Source organism: Ranitomeya imitator, chromosome 2 (genome assembly GCF_032444005.1).
Source record: "Ranitomeya imitator isolate aRanImi1 chromosome 2, aRanImi1.pri, whole genome shotgun sequence".
NCBI classification, from domain to species: domain Eukaryota; kingdom Metazoa; phylum Chordata; class Amphibia; order Anura; family Dendrobatidae; genus Ranitomeya; species Ranitomeya imitator.
Genome location: NC_091283.1, coordinates 403020426 through 403045131, shown reverse-complemented (window position 1 = coordinate 403045131; position 24706 = coordinate 403020426). Strand labels below are relative to the sequence as shown.

The 24706-nt window shown below is 44.4% G+C and overlaps 1 protein-coding gene across 5 annotated transcripts in view; it reads right to left on the bottom strand.

The window, feature by feature from the left end:
• Positions 1 to 24706, bottom strand: part of PIK3R6 (phosphoinositide-3-kinase regulatory subunit 6) — a 129969-nt gene that overhangs the window by 97627 nt on the left and 7636 nt on the right. The window contains exon 1 of one of the 5 annotated variants that reach the window (XM_069750642.1): positions 2734 to 2893. The exons of 2 other annotated variants lie outside the window; for them this stretch is intronic. The gene's annotated coding sequence lies outside the window, so the exon portion shown is untranslated. Of the gene's footprint in view, positions 1 to 2733; positions 2894 to 24706 lie in introns of those variants that run through there. 2 more of the 5 variants (XM_069750646.1, XM_069750649.1) reach the window with 2 other exon arrangements.

Sequence of the window (24706 nt, the reverse complement as noted above, 5' to 3'; positions counted from 1 at the left end):
GCCTCACAGTGTCGAGACACCTCCTCCTCCCAGGCCAGGGCCGGCAGCATGGCCCCACTCCTGCCACCGCTAGCCTCCTTAAGCAATGACCCTGCTTCCTGTGACCCGACTCCACTGCCGCCATCCCCTGGTAAGCTATTATTGGATTATAAGATGCATCCCATTTTCTTCCTAATTTGAGGTGGGAAAAAAGTGCATCTTATAATCCAAAAAATAAGGGCATCTATGGTATGATTTGATGAGTTGTTACTGACATCTGGTGAGAATTTCATGTCAATAGCACCTTTAGATAAATATTACTTAAAAATTTGGTGACATGTTCAATACTTATTTCACTGGCTGTATACACGAGGCAAAAACACTACAAAAATAAGAGATACAATACAGATGGAATCTGTGAGACCTTTTGGCAGAGGAGATTGCTGCTGAAATTAGGACAGATCTACAATGTAAGGGTCTCTCCTGAGTCTGACCATGATTTTTTCTGGATGAGACATTACAAGGTGAGTCATCAAGACCGTTCACCCCTCCTTGTGGTCGGGTGAGAGGAGGATGGCTAATTGCATGCACAGAAAGATAATTGCAAGGATATGATTCTAATTTACACCATATTTTCCCACAGGAACCTCTTAGTGGAATAATATGACCACCATATTTCTGAGCATACCTTCACCATCACCATCCTAGGCACCAAACACAACTATGATGTATCCATAATTCACGCTATTACTTTTCTGTGTTCCAAAAAGCCTGGCACTTGAATCCATAGAAGTGATAATGTCCCTCGATCGCAGATACATCTATGGTGTTGATATCAGATTGTTATCGATATGGCATGAAAATATTGCTTTTCCATGTGATGTCCCTGGTGTGCAAGAGATATACCATCTACCTAAGGGGCTGTTATTTTTCTTCCTCATATTTTAGCACTTCTTTTCTAACAAGAAAAAAATATGCAGAAAACTTTTGTACTTCCTGCCACTACAGGTCATAGGCTCACAGAGGAGTTGCGGCCAGGTGTCCAGTGGTGTCGGATTTTTATTTATCTAATCCATAACCCAACAGATTTCATTAAAAATATTGAAATATTTCTACAAACTCTGTGCCACATTTATAGAAGTAACTAAAGCTCAGAGTCCACAGAAGGAACCCATGAAACTTTCAGGATATGAAGAGTGTTTGTGTGGAAGAATGGGCCAAAATCACACCTGAGCAATGCCTGTGACTAGTTTCTCCATAGAGGATGCATCTTGAAGCTGTCAGCAAAGGCTTTTTGTACATTACATTTCAGTAAGCGTGCTCAATACTTTTTCCCCTGGTCATTTCTCATTATTACACATAACTTCATTTAGGGACATCTATGTTTGGATCTCTTTGCCTGTGTGAATTGAATGGGTTCTGACAACTGGTGAGAATTTCATGTCACTTAGAAAAGTTCATCATTTTGTAACTTTAAAAGAACTGTGCTTTTTTCATATATGAAATCTAAAATCTGATATGTTTGTTTCTTGCTGCTCTAAAAGTACCCACAACCTCAAAGAGGGAAAGTATAACCTGGTTGTGTTACCATGTTTAGACCGGAGTGTAAGTAGTTAACCTTGTTTGGTGCTAGGGTGTGTGTATTAGTGTGACACCCAGGGCAGGCGTCACTGTGGACTATCAAAATAGTGAGTGGTGGCAGCAAGAAGCGTGTGGATATGTGAAGTGGCTCAGCTCATAGTTACCCTACTATTGCAATAGGCAAGTAGATGAGTGTGTAAGTGGTCTCGAGAGGCAGTCTCCTTAAAGGGAACCTGTCACCCCCAAAATCGATGGTGAGGTAAGCATTCTGTAATGCTGTAGATAAGCCGCCGATGTTACCTGAAAGAGGAGAAAAAGACATTAGATTATACTCACTCAGGGGCGGTCCCGCTGCGGTCTAGTCAAATGGGTGTCTCAGGTCCGCCCCGGTGCCTCCCATCTTCATTCCATGACGTCCTCTTCTATTCTTCACGCTGCGGCCTCCACAGGCGTACTTTGTCTGCCCTGTTTGTCTGCCCAGTGCGCAGGCGCCGGAAAGGTCAGAGAGGCCCGGTGCCTGCGCACTGCAGTACTTTGCTCTGCCCTCAACAGGACAAAGTACGCCGGAGCCGAAGCCGCGGCGTGAAGACCAAAAGAGGACGTCATGCAATGAAGATGGGAGGCGCTGTTCCGGAACTGAGACACCCATCGGAGCAGGACCGCCCCTGGGTGAGTATAATCTAACGTCTTTTTCTCCTCTTTCAGGATACATCGGCGGCTTATCTACAGCATTACAGAATGTCATTCCTATTTAGAAGTATTTTTAAAGTATTTGCCTAAGGAGAAGTGAGATGGAATTCCAATTACCAGTACAGTGCAGCACACTATTCAGGGAGGTTGTACGGTAGCCCGAGTGTAAGAAGCCTTGTCCACCCTCACCTTCATTATTAATAATCTACTCCACCTTCCTGCCCCATCTCACGTTCTTCCACTCTGACACTTCCTACATTGACAAGTGTTATCCAATGTGTACAGACGAGCAGCTGCCAAGTGTCAGCTTTTCCACTTAGTAGCTTGCTACAAACACACATCTTTATATATGTACATCATAAAAAATACACTTTTTTTCTTAACTTTTGCAGTGCATTATCTTTGTTTTCTACATGTTGAAATCGAAAACTTCATCCCCCTGTCAAACTCTGCCACATATGATTAGGAGCACATTTCTCTCACCTGATGCTGTCTGACACATCCTGCGCAGCCTGAGCCCAGCCTGGCAACTTTCCTCACTATGAAAACTTTTTTTTGGCAAAAACAGCCTGGAATGTGGAGACGTATAAAGAATGCGGGATTGCAGCAGAAGTGTATCCACGCGCCGTCAGAAGGCTAAGATACTGTAAGGAAGTATACTGCTGTTTATGAACGTCTGCTAGTCCCCCAAGGCACAGGAAGGAAGAGGAGGGCAGCTCCCGGGTTGATCACATGAAGAAATTAAAAATATCTCCACTCTGATTCATAAAAAAGAATAAAGGCGTGAGAGGCCAAACTAACTAATGGTTGTATATGTTTACAGGAAAGACTCTAAACATATGTAGTAAAGGGAGACTTTGACACCCAAAATGCCTTTTAGACTAACTATACAGTGATATAGGTTACTTCACCCAGGCTCGGACTGGCGCAGCGGAGGACAGGAGAATCCTCCGGTGGGCCACCACCCTCTATATGAGCAGTATTTGGCACTATATACTTGAGTCACTATATACAGACAAAGGCAGCATCTTATTTATTTAACAATCTACCCCATTCATTGTTATATACATTTGTGAATGAGGATAATGTCACATTTGGATGTATCTGAAAAGTGGGGCCCTGGAGTTGATAACTGTTGGGCTCTTGGCATCCCAGTCCGACACCGACCCCCCTCTATAAATTCATACTAGCGTTGTTACTGGTACTGTGAAAATAACACACCCATAATATGGCCATGAGCTGGGTGCAACATCATTCATGCAACAGTGAATTTTACGTCCTGGGTATGGCCTTATTTTGTGGCAGATAGCGCTCGATCCTAGAGTGAATGGGGGTCCACAGGATTCCTACGAGACCGGCCGAGTGGGCAGACCTCCCTGGCGTATCCTAATAAAAATCCTGCAAAGATCATAATATCGTACTAAGGATGGCACCGGAGAAACAGGACATATCACTTGGAGGGCAGCATCCTTTTTTCCAGACTTCTGCAATATTCCATGATTTACCCAGCGAAACTGCGAGTGATTATACTGGGTTCCATTTCTGTCTTTGATTCCCCTAAGAACGCCCTGAGATGGCTGGACTCTCATGAACCAACTCTAGTAACAAGCACTTGCGCTGATCACTATTAATGACACATATATGCAAGCTATATGGTTTATCATTAGTGCGGCGGGCTCTATAAAGGAGACAGTTGATACAGAATATTTTTATTTCTGGTATTTTTTATTATTGTGGAGCATGCACCCAACGGTTTTGAGCTGCTTCAGGCCCCATTCCTTACTGGTAAGCGTGGGTCCATACTGTTCGGGGAAGGGGAGGGAAAGGGGTGTTTGTTAGCTGAGTTGGGGGAGACTAGCTGCTGCACAAACCTGCTGAAGTCTGGATTATATGGTGGGTAAAATATCTGGAATGGGTAACATTGACAAGGATAGTTGCATTTATTCACTATTTTAGTAAATGAGTGTGATTGTTAATTTTGTACCTTGGAATATAAGAGGGTTGAGGGACAATTCCAAAAGACACGTGATTTCTGAAGATGTCAAAAAGGTCAACCGGCAATAATAGGACTACAGGTGACGCATGTGAGAAAAGATCTTATTAATTTGATGTCAGTCAGTTTTAGACTGTGTGCACACAGTGCGTTTTTGCAGCGTTTTTTTTCTGCACTGAATTGGCCCCAAAATGCTAGGGAATCCTTATGCCGACAAAGTCAATGAGTATCCTGAAGTTCTGTGCACACGATCGGTATTCATTTCAGAATTTGTGCTGCTTTTAAATCTGCAGCATGTCAATCTTTTGTACGTTTTTGCCGCGTTTTTTACCCATTGACTTCAGTCAGATATGCAGTAACTACACAGGCATAAAAATGTTTGTGGATTTTGCTGAGTTTTTGCTTGCATTTTTATGAACTTAATATTGGGTGTTTCCCACGCTGTCATCTCTGTGACATTGTGAGAAACACCGGCACGGCGGTTCTGATCAGTAGTAACATTACCGCTTATAAGATCGTTACCTGGAAAAGGGAAAAAATAATAAGTCACCATATCCCTCACCTATCTGCCATAATCCATACTGTCCTGCGACGATTCAGATGATTTGTAGAGCAGTCACATCAGCTGATGCGACTGCTCTACCCGGCAGCCAGCTAAACACTACCAGGAGCGTGCAATCACTCCGAAAGTATATAGCACTGAGCTGTGGTGAGAAAGTTCACCGAAGTTCATCAGCTGCATGAGAAAGTTATCATGCGGAAGTACCGTCAGTGTGATCACTGGGGCTCATCAGATGATGAACTCTGTTGAACTTTCTTAGCGCTAGACACTGCAGGAGCGATTACCTCCTGTTTCAGTGTGTAGCCAGCTGTCCCTCTGCTGGTCAAAGTCATTAGGATCGTGGGACATTATGGATTATTTTCCTCTCGTTGGACAGGTGAGGAATATAGTTGTTTATTCCCCCTCCTTATTCTAACATGGTTGTATGAGATTGGATAAACGTGTCTATTTTCTTTCGTAAAAAGGCTCCACTTTTGTCTGGGTGCTATGTCTAGTATTGCAGTTTAGCCTCATTAAAGAGAATCTGTCAGCAGGTTTTGCCACATAATCTAACAGCAGTATGATTGCTGTAGTTTTGATAAAATCCCTGTTTTACTGGCAGGTGATTATCACTAGAGGACTAAAAAATCTGCTGTTATGTAATCTGCCATATTCATTAGCTCTGTGTAACCCCACCCCGAGCACTGATTGGCAGATTTCTGCCTATGCACAGTGCACACAGAAAGCTGCCAATTAGTTGTGTTGGTGGGGTTGTACAGAGCTTTCAGAGAACTGCTAGATCTGCAGCAGAGAAAACTGTTTTTTTTCTCAAAATGACAGTAGTAAGTGACACATTGCTGGAATCAGGATCTCTGCTTCTACATTATGGTGCTCTCAGATGGGGAGGACAAACCTGGTGACAGATTCCCTTTAACCCTTTGTGTGCTGCAATACATTATTTAAATCCTTCTCCCCGAGGATTCTACTGTGCTACCAAATAAAGTTACTGTTACTTGGCTTCTGTTTTTGACCCTTGCATCAAATTTTGATCCAGCCGGCTTTGGCTCCTGTTTTGCTTCAAGTCTGGTTCCCCTCCTTATTGTTGAAGCTTTGCCTGGATTCCTTACATATCTGCCTGATGATTCTTTACATTACAGTGTTGTTCACTGTTCAACACTTAAAGGGATTGCGGCTAAGAAAAAATTTAGTTTTATTACCAACGGCTAACTATACATACAGTTGCATGAAATAATGTTTGCCCCCTTCCTGATTTCCTATTCTTTTGCATGTTTGTCACACTTAAATGTTTCTGATCACCAAACAAATTTAAATATTAGACAAAAATAACACAAGTAAACACAAAATCTAGTTTCGCGGCATGATGCCTAGCTGTTGAGGACCTTTTGGTCTACTTGACTTTGTCAAGCAGGTCCTATTTAAGTGATTTCTTGATTGAGAGCAGGTGTGGCAGTAATCGGGTTTGGATGTGGCTAGGGAATTTGAACTCTGCTTCCCAACATGTGATTGACCACGGTTAATTTATGTTTTGATGGAAGGGGTAATCACTCTTTCACGCAACTGTATGTCAATGACAGAAAATGCTCCGTTCTCTGCCCACTTGTTGAGATGGCCCCCCATGTGCAGTTTAATCAGTCTGCAGCTTTCCAAGCCCAGCTACCATACTGTTTCATATAAAACACCGTAAACTGGCTCCAGGCATGTACATCAGACTGAAGAAGTCCTCCCAAAGTGCAGAAAAATGTGAGACGTGCCACATAAAAAAACACAACAGAAGGATTTGGCCCATCACAGCCCAGAATTAGTCATCCGGATGAATGAACGAGAGCAACTGAGATGAAGGAGAAAAAAAGTCATTTTTGAAAAGTAGCTTAACAGCAACAGATGACCGAACATATTTTTTTATGGGACTTTGGTCATTAGTATATTTACGGTTAGTTGATAATAGACATTAGTTTATGCTTGTACATACTTTGGGCAAACATTAAGTTAAAGCCTTTTTTGTAGATTCTCACATAGCTTTTCTAATGCGGACGTTCCTCTGTCATGACCTAAGTGACATTTACAGCTTTATAGTGGCTTGCAAAAGTATTCACACCCTTGGCTTTTTTCCTATTTTGTTACATTACAGCTAGTGATGAGCAAGCGTACTAGTTGCTCGGGTTTTCCAAAGCACGCTCAGGTGGTCTCCGAGTATTTGTGACCGCTCGGAGCTTTAGTTTTTGTTGACACAGCTGCATGATTTACAGCTGCTAGCCAGCCTGAGTACATGTGGGGGTTGCCTGTTTGCTAGGGAATCCCCACATGTATTCAAGCTGTCTATCAGCTGTAAATCATGCATCTGCGGCAAGGTTAACTAAATCGCGTGCTGTGGAAAACCTGAGCAACGAGTATTCTCGCTCATCACTAATTACAACCAGTGTTTAAATATTTTTGTAATCCGACTTGTGTGTGATGTATCAGCACTAAATAGTAGATTATAAATACGGGCACTGAAAAAGCTCAAAATCCAGAGTATATTAAACAATCTGATGATCTGCATGTCTCCCACATTCCGCTTCCTATGATCTACATGCCCATATAGACGGCTTAGAGGTATTATCCTACTTACAGATTCCCTTTAAGGCGACTCTTGTAGACCCTTCAGTCCAGCTGTAGAAGATCCACTACCTGCCGCCTTTCACTTTAAGGTCCAAAACCCTCCCTTGTTTCCAGGGCTTTCATCACACGAGATTCTTGCCCAACCTAAGTAAAGCTTTGTATCACGTAATTTATTTTGGATCAGTACCAAACCTGCAAAGAAACCAACCTTTTTCATTTATAAGGAAGAAATGTCTAGACTTTTTTTATTTCATTCGTAGATTTTCTTAATTTTTCTGTGTATTATTTCGGTGATTATTGTGAAAATTATTATATTTTTACATTCTGTTATTAAAAGGGTTTTCTGTTTATTAAAATTTGGCCATCTTATAAAATAAAGAATTAAACATCTCTTACCCCTTATATCCCTTGGGCTACAGTGCTGCTGCTTTCTGTAGTCCCTGTAGATATGGGACTAATTACTTTAACACTGGTCCAGTATGCATAGAAATAATTAGAAACAAGACAAAAATAACAAAAACAGAAAACCCCTTAAATTTGGTTTCCCAAAAGCCCTTTTTCCTAATAATGCTATGAGGTAAGGCCCATCATTCAAAACACCTACACCCTTTCACTCGTGTGTATGGAAAGGGAAGTGAGAGCAGATGATAGTACATAACCCCGTCCTCCTTACCCCTCATCATTGTTGACACAGCCTAATTATTGCTGAAATTGTTTTTTAAAGGATGATCTGTTACCAGCTTTGACAAAGCAAACTCCATACATTATTAAATGGATCTCTTAGACCTGATGAGGCTGTTGCAGTTACTTAGAAAATTAATCTCAGAACGGCTGTATACGTTTTGAAAGTGTTTCTGCCTGATTTTAAAATATGCTTTGGCTGGACACATAAAATGGTCGTTCTAATATGAGGATTTTCAAAGTAAGTATAACGGCCTTATCAGGGTTAAGAGATCTATTTAATAATTCCTCAATTTGTTATTGTAAAATCTGGTGACACAATTTCGGGCAGTCCCACACATCCAGATAATTCCGGTACCGGAAAAATCGGTATCGGAATTATCCGTGTCCGTGTGCCCATGCGTTTCTGTGGCACATAAGTGTGGCACATGTGCGGCACATGTGTGCCGCCCGTGTGCCCACTGGGTACCACACGCACCGTGCAGGAGACCGCTAAAGTTTAGCGCTGTCCCCTGCATCTGGTGCTGAAGCTGCCATTCATATCTTCTTTGCAGCAGCGTTTGCTGTAGAGAAGATATGAATATTCCTTTTTTTTTTGTTTCTCGTGTTTAAAATAAAGATCCATGTGCCCGAACCCCCTCCCACCCCCTGTGCACCCGCCCGCTGTTATTAAAATACTCACCCGGCTCCCTCGCTGGCTGGCGCTGCTTCCTGTCCTGGCCGCACCTTCTACTGTATGAGCGGTCACGTGGGGCCGCTCATTTACAGTAATGAATATGCGGCTCCACCCCTATAAACCTACTATTCAGCCACCCGTAAACAGTGCTCACAAGCAGAAATGGTTGCAGTGGGGCCAGACATACAAGAAGACTCATTTTTAAGCAGTCTTGTTTACTCATGAGATCCGTGCAACCCTGGATGGATGGAGTAATGGATGGTTGGTGGATGGCCACCAGATACCATCAAAGCTGTAACGTCAGCAATGAGGTGGCGGAGTTATGTTTTGGGTTGGGATAATGGGGAGAGAGCTGTAGAACCGCTGAAGGTGTGAATATGACCTTGGCAAAGTACGAACTCGTTTGTAGAGTTTTTGACTGACCACGTTCTTCCATAATAAGAACTGTGCCATCCGTAGCAAAATCATCTTCATACTGGCAATGCACCATCTCACGCTGCAAAGAATACCTCTGAGTCATTGGCTGCCATGGGCATAAAAGGAGATAAACTCATGGTGTGGCCACCATCTTCCCCTGACCTCAACCCTATAGAGAACCTTTGGAGTATCATCAAGCAATAGCCGTATGAGGGTGGGAGGCAGATCACCTCAAAGCAGACCTGGGGGTGATTCTGAATCCTGCTCCCCAACTGGAGTAGCATTTCTGGAGTAGCACCCAGAGATGCATGCCCCTTATGTTGGCGCTATAAAAATAAAAACTATTATGTAGGAGAGGCGCCAAATTCATTAAGCAACATGTGCCTCTTAATAAATTTGGTACCTTCTACGACTGCACAACTTGGATAATGCCATTGTGCACTACGGCAGTCTTGATGAATCGACCCCATTGTATGAACAAGTGCTTAGTGTCATCAGATTATCATGTTTCTATTGTATTGCATTGTAGAAAATACTTGTTTCATTCCTATTGTTCATATCAATTTCTCTTGCAGGTGCACTGAGAATTATGTGCAGATTTTCTCCATAGAATTTTATTAGATGAAGGAAATCCTCAGGTAAAAAGCACATATACTGTGTTTCTGCTGCAGAAAAGCAATAAAAAACCATGCAATTTGCACATGATAGTAGAGGTAAAGTTTTGTCAATGCCAAATACCAGGAAGTATTAAAAACAAAGTAGATTTATGTAAAACATAACATATCAAAAAGAGACAAAAAACACAACATCAAAAACAAAAAAAACAAAAAACACAAAAACAAACCAAAACAAAAAAAGTAACCTAATTTACTTAATTGGTACAGAAGAACTGTAGAAAACCTACAATATCGAAAACTCAGCAAATACAGATCGCGGGAACATAGCTGAAGAGGCAAATCTGCTCCCATCCGACCAATCAATTTGGCTTTCAGATTTGGAGCATTCAGAGACCATAATTCCACAGGCAAATCCGCAACGTGTGCACATAGCCTTACAGTGGGAATCCTATGACCCTGAGCTTCTCAAACACAACACACATTAAGCAGATCTTCTGAAACACCGATAATTCAGTTTTGTCACGTTAATTTAAAGAGCTTGAATAAAAATTTCAAAAAGTCTTAATTCTTCACCATGTGATGCATGTTTATCCTCAGGCCTGTGCAAGACTTCCCCACCATTCTTAATATTGTATCCCATCTCGTGCAATTTCCTTATCATATCCGTTATTACAGACATGTATGGAAAGCAAATAAAAGCACTAATTACAATAACAATATTGATCATATTTCCCAGATCTTTATGTGATTAATTCCGATGTGACCACTATTAAAGAAGAAGGACATGTGTGGCGCCCCAGAGTCCTGGTCGTCACAGTAATGTTGCTTTCCTCGCGGGGAGAGTGATGTTACGTTTGGAGGCAAGGAAGGATAACTGCATCCAGGTACCACAAGCATGCAACACAATCATACTCCAGGCCACGAGGGGGAGCTTTTGATCCTATTTACTAGGTGACTCCCCATATCTATATAACTGGTAGTTTGTAGGGAAAGTTAGTTAGTTCCAGACAGTGGCGTAGGAAGGGGGGTGCGGGGGGCGGCCGGCGCTGCAGGAGAAGAAAAAAAAAAAAAAAAAAAAAAGACGCCCCTTTAAATCTTCGGGCGGCGCCGTCCGCCGCCACGACCAGGGCCAGCTCCCCCCACCACCGGACCCCGCCCCCCGCTCTATACTCACCTCTCCTGGTTCCTGCGGCGCCGGCAGCTGCAGCGTCCTCTTACTCTGCGACGTCTCAGAGCAGAGGGCGCGATGACGTCACTACTGTGCGCGCCGCTCTGCCTCTCTGTCCTGAGCGTCGCAGAGCCGGAGAGACGCTGACTGCACCGGACCTGCGCTAGGAACGGGAGAGGTGAGGATTTTACTTTTTTTTTTTTTTCTTTATGTCTGACTGGGGCTGGGGCAATGTTGGACACACTGGGGCAATACTGGAGACCATGGGGCAGATTGCTGGACACACTGGGGCAATACATGAGACCATGGGGCAGATTGCTGGACACACTGGGGCAATACATGAGACCATGGGGCAGATTGCTGGACACACTGGGGCAATACAGGAGACTATGGGGCAGATTGCTGGACACACTGGGGCAATACAGGAGACTATGGGGCAGATTGCTGGACACACTGGGGCAATACTGGAGACCATGGGGCAGAATGCTGGACACACTGGGGCAATACAGAAGACTATGGGGCAGAATGCTGGACACACTGGGGCAATACAGGAGACCATGTGGCAGAATGCTGGACACACTGGGGCAATACAGGAGACCATGGGGCAGATTGCTGGACACACTGGGGCAATACAGGAGACCATGTGGCAGAATGCTGGACACACTGGGGCAATACAGGAGACCATGTGGCAGAATGCTGGACACACTGGGGCAATACAGGAGACCATGGGGCAGATTGCTGGACACACTGGGGCAATACTGGAGACCATGGGGCAGAATGCTGGACACACTGGGGAAATACTGGAGACCATGGGGCAGAATGCTGGACACACTGGGGCAATACAGGAGACTATGGGGCAGATTGCTGGACACACTGAATACTGGAGACCATGGGGCAGATTTCAGGACACATTGAGGCAATGCTGGAGACCCTGGGCAGACTTCTGGACATACTGGGGCAATACTGGAGACCATGGGGCAGATTGCTGGACACACCGGGGCAATACTGGAGACCATGGGGCAGAATGCTGGACACACTGGGGCAATACAGGAGACCATGGGGCAGATTGCTGGATACACCGGGGCAATACTGGAGACCATGGGGCAGAATGCTGGACACACTGGGGCAATACAGGAGACCATGGGGCAGATTGCTGGATACACCGGGGCAATACTGGAGACCATGGGGCAGAATGCTGGACACACTGGGGCAATACAGGAGACCATGGGGCAGATTGCTGGACACACTGGGGCAATACTGGAGACCCTGGGGCAGATTTCTGGACACATTGAGGCAATGCTGGAGACCCTGGGGCAGACTTCTGGACACACTGGGGCAATGCTGGACACTGGGGCAGATTGCTGGACACACTGGGGGTAATATGCTGGACACACTGGGGCAATGCTGGACACTGGGGGTAATATGCTGGACACACTGGGGCAGACTGCTGGACACACTGGGGAAAGGCTGGACACTGGGGCAGATTGCTGGACACACTGGGGGCAGTGCTGGACATACTGGGGCAGATTGCTGGACACACTGGGGGTAATATGCTGGACACACTGGGGCAGATTGCTGGACAACATGGGGGTAATATGCTGGACACACTGGGGCAGATTGCTGGACAACATGGGGGTAATATGCTGGACACACTGGGGGCAGGACTTGAGGCATGGGCAGAATGTAGATACGAGGCATGATTGGAGACACGGGGCAGGATTGGATCATGGGGCAGGACGGATACGATGGAGGCTGGTGGGGCAGGATGTGGAGATCATATGGGGTAGAATGGATACTCATGAGGGCAGGATGCGAGAACATATGGCTGGAGCCAGGAATGAGAAACGGGGCCAGGGTGGGGAATATTATTACCATAGGGGCTAATTAAGGGATATTATTACTGCAGTGATGTATTTATTTTATTTTTTGAGTATACTGTTTTAAATGGGGGCGGTCCTGTTACTGTGCAGAGTGACACTATATCACCTTTTTTTCTTCATGTGATGTAATGTAGAAGTTGTGAAAAATTAAGTGATGTGTTCTACAAGCGGAGCTCGAGATAACTGTGTTATTTCCTGCAGAAACGAGTCCTGGCTGGAAGGAATGATGGCGGTCTGTGCTGGATGAAAGATGAAGGACTTCACCTAGAGACGTCACTGGTGAGTCAGTGTTACCTATACACTGACACTATACACTGTATACTATATAGAGGTCCTGTGTATAATGTCACCAGTGATCTCTGTATTACCTCTACACAGACACTGCATACTAAGTACAGATCTCCTGTGAATACTGGCACTTATGGTGATAGTATTGTGGTTTTTTTTTTATTACTGATCAGTATTGTAGTATTCAGTCACTATGTGGTGGTAATATGTGGTCTGGAAATGGTGTTGTGGTATTTGTCCCTTGTATGTAGTATTATTCGGTCACTATGTGGCCTGGTCATGGTGTGGTGGTATTAAGTCACAGGTGTGGCATGTGGGGGTGACACCATTAGGCCCAGTTTAAGTTCTACAAAACAGGAAAACCGTTTTTGGTAACCTTTGTGTGTATTGAGCGGGAGGGGGGGGGGGGGCGCCAAACTCGGGAACAGCCCCGGGCGGCAAAAGCTCTAGCTACGCCTCTGGTTCCAGACATCCATCTGAGGAGGACAGAGGGTCCACGGAACTGTGCATGCCCTAAGAGCTGCAGCTCCCAGAAGGAGACATTTCAGATAGCAGAAACTGTTGCAGTGATCGTGCAGGAAAGCAAAGCACAGGAAAGAATACCAGAAGGGGACCAGCCAGGAGCAGGCTGCCTCCTTCTGAGGCGCAGATAACCGGTAGCCGGAAAACCGAGGTAGTAAGGACCTCTACGCCTTACTTCAGAGACCGGCAGGACAGCTAATTGCACATTACCTGTCTGCACTTACACCCAGGTGGCACGGTGGCACTCCTCAGAGGCTGGAGCATGCTAGAGTCGCTATAAACCGCCTCAAGCCACCAGTCATATGGGTTTTGTCCTATCCGACTACGGGGGACAGAGAGACAGACACCACATCTGTGAGGACCTTATTTGAAGCTTATGCAGTAAGGGACTACAGCGCAAGGGAAGGCTATTGATTTCCACCTGGACAAGGGGACTCTGGACTTGCCTCCAAAGCGGCCGGACTCTACCTGCCCTGTGATCTGGGACCCTGGACGGTGGCTGCTGAAACCAACAGTAAACAAGGTAAAGAGACTGCAATCCTGTGTCCTCGATCTTCATTGCACCTCTCACCATTCTACCATCTACATACTGGGCAGCCCTGGGGATATACTTCACATGTGGGAAGGTATACCATCTAGCTGCCATAACATCACCCCAGCGGACCCCTTAAAGCAGCATCGGTCATCCTGACCGAATACCACAGGTGGTGTCACGAACATAAACCTTATCCCTTTAAAGACCTTTCCCTTTTATAAGGACATCCCAGGGCCACGGACCGGGTCAGTCACCATGACATCCCCCTGTGAACCGCAGGACCCGGTACCGAGTAACCCCACGGCCCTGACGGGGCGCTCCATATCTGTTTGTTTGTTGTTGTTTTTTATTTGTGCTACGATGAATTGTCAAGAAACTAAAAAATTGTTGATGAAAATGAGAGACCCTAGCTCTTTTGGGATGAATGTTCCTGTAAATGGAATTGATATTTAAAGGTAAAAAATAACTAAATCACAGAGCATTAGCATTTCTACTTGATTTGCTCCTAACTTTTATTGTTGAAAATGATTTTTCTGCCATTATTCGGAAGCTTCCCAATGACGTTCGTTGACATTCTGGGGTTCATGTGGTAGGTTGTGTCTGTAGTTTTGGCTGAATGTTTTGTGATACTCTAATCCCCTGCTGTCACTTCTGGTCATGGTCTCCTTTATGGCCTCAGTGACTCAGAAGCCAACTTGGCTGGGCTCCTGTGCTGATCTATCAGTCCTGTAGATTGGATCCGCCTATAAAAATTGCATTAGCTTCATCCACAGTCTTCAATGAAGTACTAGGCATTGAGTTAGTAGCCTATGGGATGTGTGGCTGGTAGAGACGAAGCCATCGCTGCTGGATCACAATAAGTAGAGACACCAGAGAACATACGGAGTCTAAGTCCCATTAATCCAAAATATAAGTACAAATCTTTATTGGTAAAACCGTAAATTACATAACAAATACAAAAAAACATTAATGAATTGTAACAGACATATAATATTCGAACAAGGAACCAGAAGGCAGCACTGAAAAAAGTCACTGCGAGACGGCAACCCCTATAAATCCCTGTCAATTGTAAGCTCATAAAGTGCCAGTAGTGCATCAAGTCAGGGTGAAAGACACCAAATAAACCCAAATATATGCTTATGTGCCGAGTCCCGAGGATATTCAAATTAAAATGACGCAATAGACGATTGAAGCAGTGCCATCATATATTGTCATCGTGACCACGCCAATGACTGATACCGTGTTGGATGCGCGTATCTGTAGACATGTATTATTTCACTATTACACTGTTTGTTTTCATTTATATTTCTATAAGTATATCTATATTGTATTGTTATACTGTATTGTTATTCTGTATATGTCACTGCTTATTCTTGGGTAGTGACTCTCACTTTGCCAGGGATTAGTGGGGTTATATTTATATGGTATATGGTAGATTATGATCATATATTGACACTGTTGAGATTTTTTATGACCTTTAGGAGTAAGGTTACTAAGTCTGATCATATTGTGGCCTGTACTTGTATACTTTCTCCTTTTGTTGCTTAGTTCCTCTCCCTTCCCTTCCCAGTTTTTATATCACGCTCACTGTGGCGTTAGCAAACACTGTGCACTTTTTTGTCTCCCCTTTAGTAATGTGGTCTTTCAGATTCTGTGCACTCACGGTACGCTGAAGATCTCCATAGTGATTAGAGCGATGCGTCTATGGCCGCGCCTACCCTATGTCCTTGGTGCTCCCTAGTGCGCATGTCCTCTGTGGTCTCTGCTCGGGGCATTGTGGGCGGCGCCCTATTATGACGCGTGCGGTCCAGTGGCGTCATACACGCGACTGTGAACCGCGGCGCCATGTTTTTGGATGCCGCGCGTGATGCAGCTCCCGGCGGGACTGACGGAGCACATGCGCTGCCATTAGGGACACCTGACCTCGGACTCCGGGCACTATATATGTGAGTTCTAAACAACACACTGCACTGCCCCCTGACGAAGCCGACGCGAAACGCGCGCCGGGGCTGCGGCGGTGACCCTTATACTCCTGTCCCATGGGTAAGAGACACTGAGCCCGACTTAAGATGATAATAGCCGCACTTGGCACGTAGGATCCCATTAGGGGAGGTAAACGGATAGAGTATTAGTCTTTGGGTTTATTTGGTGTCTTTCACCCTGACTTGATGCACTACTGGCACTTTATGAGCTTACAATTGACAGGGATTTATAGGGGTTGCCGTCTCGCAGTGACTTTTTTCAGTGCTGCCTTCTGGTTCCTTGTTCGAATATTATATGTCTGTTACAATTCATTAATGTTTTTTTGTATTTGTTATGTAATTTACGGTTTTACCAATAAAGATTTGTACTTATATTTTGGATTAATGGGACTTAGACTCCGTATGTTCTCTGGTGTCTTTATGTATTATTGGAGTGTCCTATACTGTATGCTTATCTTGGTCTTGTTGCTTTAACACAGTACTATTAGGATGTGTATAAGACCAAGTACTCTGCTGTCCATTGTGGGATGGTTTTATTGGATCACAATAAGGGTGCTCGAGTCTCATGACTCCCGCTGGGAGGTAACGGGTCCTCCTTTCTAATATCAGCAAATGACATTGCTGCAAGTTAGGACACTGGGATCACTGGGCAACAAAAGTTTGATAGCGGAAAAGACTTTTAAATTGCGTACGCTTTCACTTTTCGCGACCACTAGGGCACGTTCTTTTCATAGTAACCAATGGCAAGGTACAGGAGTAGCAAAACTTGGATCTATAAAACTGTTATTACTCTTAGTTAATATGCAGTTTTCTACGACGCGTCTGTTTCTATTTCCTTTTTGCCTTTAACAATATTGACTCGACTTGTTGTCCAAATGTACAATGGAGAAAGGGAGTCATGACAAGTTATGACACGTACATTTGTCCTTTATTAACTATCCCAACTTCCGTCTCGACAGTATCGCCCCACAAAAGTTACTCACATGCAATCAGGCTATTATAGGGATTACGAATTACACAATGCTACAGAACAATTTAAGCTTCCTCATTCCTTAACACAAGTGCAAGCGTTCCCTAGGAATCCCATATGGTTTGTTCTTTATATACACTGCGCATAATGCTTTGCATGCAAAGTTTAGAGGATTACGAAAGTTTTATACCCATTGAGCTCTGGTCAATTACCCAGTTTGTCAATCACGCGGCTGTGGACGTGATACAAGTGCAATGCAGGGATATGATGGTGCTCGTGGACTAGTCTGGATACACAAGAGCAGGGATTAAACGTGTTTATACACACTGTACTAACTTACTGTACTTTGTGTGCACAGCTATTAGAGAATTAGTATTTTTAAAGACTAATTTTATTATTGAACAACTCCAGTGCTGTCGGTCAATCCAAAAGGTCAATAAAGGTAAATTTTCTATCTCAATGGCTTATTATCATCTGTTATAGTGAGAATATTAACCAAACAACTCAAAATGTACAAAAATACTTTTCTGACATTTGCAAAAATATATGAGTGACCAATATAGCAATATAACTGCCCTTCTTTACAAGAGTCATAAGCTCCAATTTGTCAGTTTCTTCATCTGTTGACAATCAAACTTTTACATAGTTATTAAGGTTGAATGAAGACTTTAAGTCCATCTAGTTCAGCCCATAGCCTAACCTAACATGCCCTAACATGTTGATCCAGAGGAAGGCAAAAAAAAACCCATGTGGCAAATAGTAAGCTCCACCTTGGGGAAAAAAATTCCTCCCCGACTCCACATACGGCAATCAGACTAGTTCCCTGGATCAACACCCTATCAAGGAATCTAGTATATATACCATGCAACATTATACTTTTCAAGAAAGGTAACCAGTCCCCTCTTAAATTTAAGTAACGAATCACTCATTACAACATCATAACCTTTTGGGCAGCGCCAACGACAGACCGCGGACACTGATCAGAGAGGTGACTGATTTTCTTCACTGTAAATCTCCCATTTAAGAAGGACCACAAATTCCTAATAGAGTTTAGGTCAGGTGAAGAAGGAGTCATGTTATTGTTCCTTCATCTTTTAGGCCGTTACTGGCAGCCAAGCTTATGTTTCTTGCTCAGTGATAGTCGAGTCCAGCCTCCTCACTTCGGCCATGTCTCTTAGCACTGAACACCTTGTACTTCTGTGTCTTGATCAGTGGTGGTCGGGCTCAGCCTCCTCACCTTGGTCATGCCTCTGAGCACTGAATACCTTGTACTTCTGTCTCTTGCTCAGTGGTGGTCAGGTTCAGCCTCCTCACCTTGGTCATGTCTCTTAGCACTGAACACCTTGTACTTCTGTGTCTTGCTCAGTAGTGGTCGGGCTCAGCCTCCTCACCTTGGTCATGTCTCTTAGAACTGAACACTGTACTTCTGGCCTCCAGAGAGGTTGTAGTTCTAGAATATGACAGCACTTGAGGATAATGGCTTTCTGTTGCCTTCACAGTTGATTCTTCTCAAATCTTTGGCAGTTAATCTCGTATTTTTTTCTAAACATTTTTCTTGCGACCCTAGTGACTATTTGCAACAAAACTTTTGATGGTTCTATGATGACACCAATATCTGAGCAGTGTGAAGAGTGCTGCCTCCAATGTAAGACTGGTAATAATTTCTTTCTTTTAAGAGTCAATTAAATCTTTTTTGGACCATTTTGCCTAATAATTCTGCACATCCTGACAAAGGGCTTTGTATCCTTAGTTCACACCCTCCCTCATTACACAAATGCACATCATCTGATCTGCTCCATCCAATGAGCAGTCAAGTTTATACAGCTCAGAGTTGGAAAAATTGCATAAAAGTGATGATATGGTCAAAATACTCACTATCTTAATAATTCTGCACACAGTGTGGGTGAAATAAGGCATGAAGAATGATAAATTGCTTCTTATCAGGCTCGGACTGGCCCACCGGGGAACCGGAAGATCCTCCGGTGGGCCCTGGCACTGACACCTGCTGGCAGGGCCTCCCCCCGCTCCAGGGCCCTCCCCCCGCTCCAGGCCCGACCCCCCCCCACCGCCGCCCGCCCGCCTTGAATACTCACCCTGCTCCAGCGATGGTCTCGGCGTCTGCACTGCAGCTCGTCCTGAACGAGCGGTCACGTGACACCGCTCATTAAGATCATGAATATGCGCATATTCATGATCTTAATGAACGGTGTCACATGACCGCTCAAGCAGGAAGAAGGTGCTGCGCCGGCGCCGCCGCCTGGAGTCGGGACAGAGCGCGAGGGATGTCGGCACGGCCGTGCAGTGGGAAAGGTGAGTATGAGGGACGGGGAGACGGGGGGGATGAAGGAGGACATAAGCCGGCGTGCCGAGCAGGAGCAGGTGCGGGTGCGCGGTGCGGAGAGATAAGCCTGCATAAAGGGGGGAATATAAGCCATGCAGGGGGGAATATAAGCCATGCAGGGGGGAATATAAGCCTGCATACAGGGGGGAATATAAGCCATGCAGGGGGGAATATAAGCCATGCAGGGGGGAATATAAGCCATGCATACAGGGGGGAATATGAGCCATTCATACAGGGGGGGATATGAGCCATGCATACAGGGGCGGAATATGAGCCATGCATACAGGGGGGAATATAAGCAATTCATACAGGGGGGGATATGAGCCATGCATACAGGAGGGGGTAATATGAGCTATGTATATGGGATAGGAGGGAGATGAGCCATGCATACAGGAGGGGGGTCATTATACAGTATTGAGCATCATGTGTGGCCGTTATACAGTATGGAGCATCATGTGTGGCCAATGGACATTATACAGTATGGAGCATCATGTGTGGCCGTTATACAGTATGGAGCATCATGTGTGGCCAATGGACATTATACAGTATTGAGCATCATGTGTGGCCATTATACAGTATGGAGCATCATGTGTGGCCAATGGACATTATACAGTATGGAGCATCATGTGTGGCCGTTATACAGTATGGAGCATCATGTGTGGCCAATGGACATTATACAGTATGGAGCATCATGTGTGGCCGTTATACAGTATGGAGCATCATTTGTGGTCATTATACAGTATTGAGCATTATGTGGGATCATTATACAGTATGGAGAACTGTGTGGCCATTATACACTATGGAACACTATGTGTGGGTGGTCATTATACAGTATGGAGCACTGTCTGGCCATTATACAGTATGGAGCAATGTGTGGCCATTATACACTATGGAGCATCATGTGTGGCCATTATACAGTATGAAGAACTGTGTGTGGCCATTATACAGTATGCAGCATCATGTGTGGCCATTATACAGTATGGAGCATCATGTGTGGTGGCCGTTATACAGTATTGAGCATCATGTTTGGCCGTTATACAGTATGGAGCATCATTTGTGGTCATTATACAGTATTGAGCATTATGTGGGATCATTATACAGTATGGAGAACTGTGTGGCCGTTATACACTATGGAGCACTATGTGTGGGTGGTCATTATACAGTATGGAGCACTGTCTGGCCATTATACAGTATGGAGCAATGTGTGGCCATTATACACTATGGAGCATCATGTGTGGCCATTATACAGTATGAAGAACTGTGTGTGGCCATTATACAGTATGCAGCATCATGTGTGGTCATTATACAGTATGAAGAACTGTGTGTGGCCATTATACAGTATGCAGCATCATGTGTGGCCATTATATAGTATGAAGAACTGTGTGTGGCCATTACACAGTATGCAGCATCATGTGTGGCCATTATACAGTATGGAGCATCATGTGTGGTGGCCGTTATACAGTATTGAGCATCATGTGTGGCCATTATACAGTATGGAGCACTGTGTGGCCATATTTTTGTTTGTTTATAATTATTGTATATAAAACAGTGTGCTCAGCAGTGCTAAATGGCTGCGGTTGGGATGTGGATATGGGTGTGACTAGTTGTGAAATGGGTCTGGTCAGAGGCGTGGCCTAAATTTTGCCGCGGCGCACTACGCGCGCCGCAAACTTTATACCTCCTTCCCTTCTTCAAAAGTTGAGAGGTATGGTACCACATTTGCCAGATCACGGCAACTGCCGCAAATCCCATAGGGAATGAATGAGGCCGAACGCAGTGTTGCCGTAAGTGATCCGTTACGCGGCAGATGCAGAAAAACTGCCCGATCTGCTGCAAAAGGCGACTTTCACAACAGTGATTCTTGCCAAAGTCACTGCCGATAGTGTCATACTCACCAAAAGGGGAGGCAGCGCTAAAAGTGCCTAGGGCAGCAGAAACTCTAAATACGGCCCTGGGGGGCTACATTATATTCTGTGGGGGGACTGCATTATTCTCTCAGGGGACTACATAATATTATGGGGGCTACATCATACTATATGAGGGGGCTACAGTATACTCTATGGGGGGGCTGCATTATATTCTGTGGTGGAACTGCATTCTCTCAGGGGACTACATTATATTCTGTGGTGGGTGGCATTATACTATATGGGGGGGGGCTGCATTATACCCTATGGGGTGCTACATTATATTCTAAGGTGGGGACTGCGTCATACCTGAGAGGGTTGCATTATATTTTGTGGGGTGCTGCATTATATTCTATTAGAGGGGACTGCATTATATTTTATGAGGGGGCTACATTATATTCTGTGAGGGGGCTACCCCAACCCTTGCTACATTATTAAGACGTGAACTACCTTATATTATACCCTGATATTAGTGCTTTTTACCGCACAATTGGTGGTCTTGTATCTATTTCTATGTAGCTACATAGTGGGCCCCAAGAATGATTTTCTCTGGTGGGCCCAAGGTGCTCCAGTCCGACGCTGCTTCTTATTCATTATAAGGGTAAATCCCCTTGATGGGTTTCCTTATAAATCTAGTGAGTTGCACTATAATAACTGATTGGTAATAGTAATAGGAGCATGAAAGGTTTGGGACCCCAAGACGCCATTCCTGCTTGTATGTAGTTCAGTACAGAGAGGTATCGGGGGCGGTGTGCCCTCCAGATATAAGATAGGAGGCGCTTCTATAAAAGTATTACAGGGCAGTGCTAGGTAAAGTGAAAATGAGGTAAAGGAACTTTTTGGAGCATTCTGGATTTTGGGAGTCATTTCAGTGATGTCAATTCTGCCAAGAAATAGTTATTGGTGACTAGTATGACAAGTGGTGAATGATGTGTAGGTTAATTGCTCATTGTAGAAGGGGGTGATCCAAATACCCAAGTAATCTACAGATGTAACATTCCTAACCTGAATGATCAAAATTACACAAAGTCTTAGCGCACCGATGGTTCATATGCTATATGCGTAATGTGGGCACAACAATACAAAGTAAATGAGTGTCCGTACTATTCAGATTGTTTAGTCGCACTGTAATTGTTTCACACCATGGTTGTCAAGCTCAGAAACACTACATGTAAGTGTTTTGGAGACCAATGAAAAGAAAAAGTGGAAAGGAAAACAGAAGAAGCCATGTATGCCTAATAGAGGTGTCGAGGGCCTACGTTAGTAATGGTCAGGCCACAGAGCTCAGCGAAGGGTACACATGTCAGTGTTTCTCCTACTCTGGTCCATTTTGTAGACAGATCACGTACATTCAAGTGGATAAGTAAGCAATCAGAAAAGGCAGCACGCAGGAGTAATCCTCCTGCTGTCCATTTTTCACTGACTGGTTGCTAAGATTAGCTTGGTAGACCTTCATCTTTCTTAAATTGCTGAGAATCAGATGTTAAAAACAGACACATGGCCCAAAACAGTTACAAAAATTGGATTGAGCTCACTGAGGAAAGCTGTGTTTTTTTGGTGCGAGCGAAAAAAAAAAAGGATCCCTTACATGTGAATAAGACTTAAAGGGGTTATCCAGGACAATTTTTTATTTCTTTACTAACAGGTAGGTAGTTGCTAACTTCCTGCCTGTTTTACCTGCCGCTGATCTCTGCAACCTCTGAGTGGTCACAGACCGCTCCTGCAGTCAACTCTATGGCTTCAGCTGATTTCCTGTCGACAGAGCAGCTCCTTCTCTTCCGCTCTGCTGGCAATTTTGCTGCTTCACGCGACAAGAGCAGCTCATCCTCTTCCGGGCTGCTCTGTTGACGGGACGTGTCTGCCAACGTCATGCTAATTCACAGCCACTTCCCAGCTACCTAACTGCGGAAAGACAGCTGTCAATCAGCATGACGTTGGCAGTCACGCCCTGTAGACAGAGCAGCCCACAATAGGAATAGTTACTCTTGTGGCATGAAGCAGCAGAATCGCTGGCAGAATCGTGACCACGCCGAGCCGACGCCGGTTAGCAACTACCTGCCTGTCAGTTCTTGGGCCCATAATAAAAATATAAATAGTCTCGCCATTCATTTTAATATTTAGGTACCGTATTTAGTTGGGCATGTCTTTATGGGTGGACTGCTGGATGATATGATTGAGTCTAAGGGGGGTTTTCGGTGACCCTGTGACAGAGACATTAGCTCCATAAGTGCCAATATGGCTGACAGCAGAAGTTGAGGCAAATAGAGGGACTCCATGAAGACAAGTTTTAGAAGTGGTTGAGTGTTCCGGTTTTGGGCGTCCACTTTGGCAGCAGATATATATGTTAATGTGATTTTCATTGCTGTGTGATCAGAGTTTAGCAAATTAACGTCAAGTTACAGGAGTAAAATGCTGATATCTAGCACACCCAGGACAGAAAATCGTCAAATTAGGGTAAAAGCCTTAAAAGCATCCTTAATATGGGTGCATAAATGTGTCCATAATAGGTTCATGTGTGGGGTAAGTCATGTCCACAAACTCGTTCGTATAAGTTTTATCTTGTTTTCTATAAATCATCCATTCATAGTTTGTCTACTTGTTACATGTTTTGTGCTTCCAAAGCTAAGCGCACGGTATCACTTCTCTTTTTATCGGTAAGATTTTAAGTATCTGTTCCTGTTTTATTTACTTTTTAAGTCTTTTTATAAAGTATGGAAATCCTTATGTGATAACTTTTTTTGGGGGGAGGGGAGGTTTTTTTGGTATTTTTCATATGTTATGTTAGACATCCTATTAAGTTGTTTGAGCTTTTATTTTTTACATGCCTAACAGAAGCTGGGTGACAACCACTGATCAGTACTGTTCCCTAAAGAGTTGTCACCAAGCCTTTGCGCCTATGTTTCTGTGCAGTCTCTGTGCATATTACATCATCAGCAGTATACAGTATGTCTGGAAGATTTCCTGCTGTATACCTCCAATGGAAGCCTTTGGCGAATGTCATAGACAGGGGCCTAAATATAATGTGTAAAGGGATTGCAATTGCTCCTGGGCCCTGTAGCCTAGGAGGCCCAAAAGGTCATTTTGGCCCATTTGAAAAGACCATTACTATTAAAAGCCTGCAATAATTGGGGGCCTCATTGGAGCTTTTGCACTAGGACCCATGAGCTTCAAGTTATGCCACTGGTCATAAAGTAACTTCCATGGATATTTTAAAAGTTAGGTGGCATTTATGGGCACTTTTAAAGGGATTACAGTATTCAGTTTTGACAACCCCCTCTCACTACAACAGTTCCCCCAAGAATGATGAAATCACAGACACACA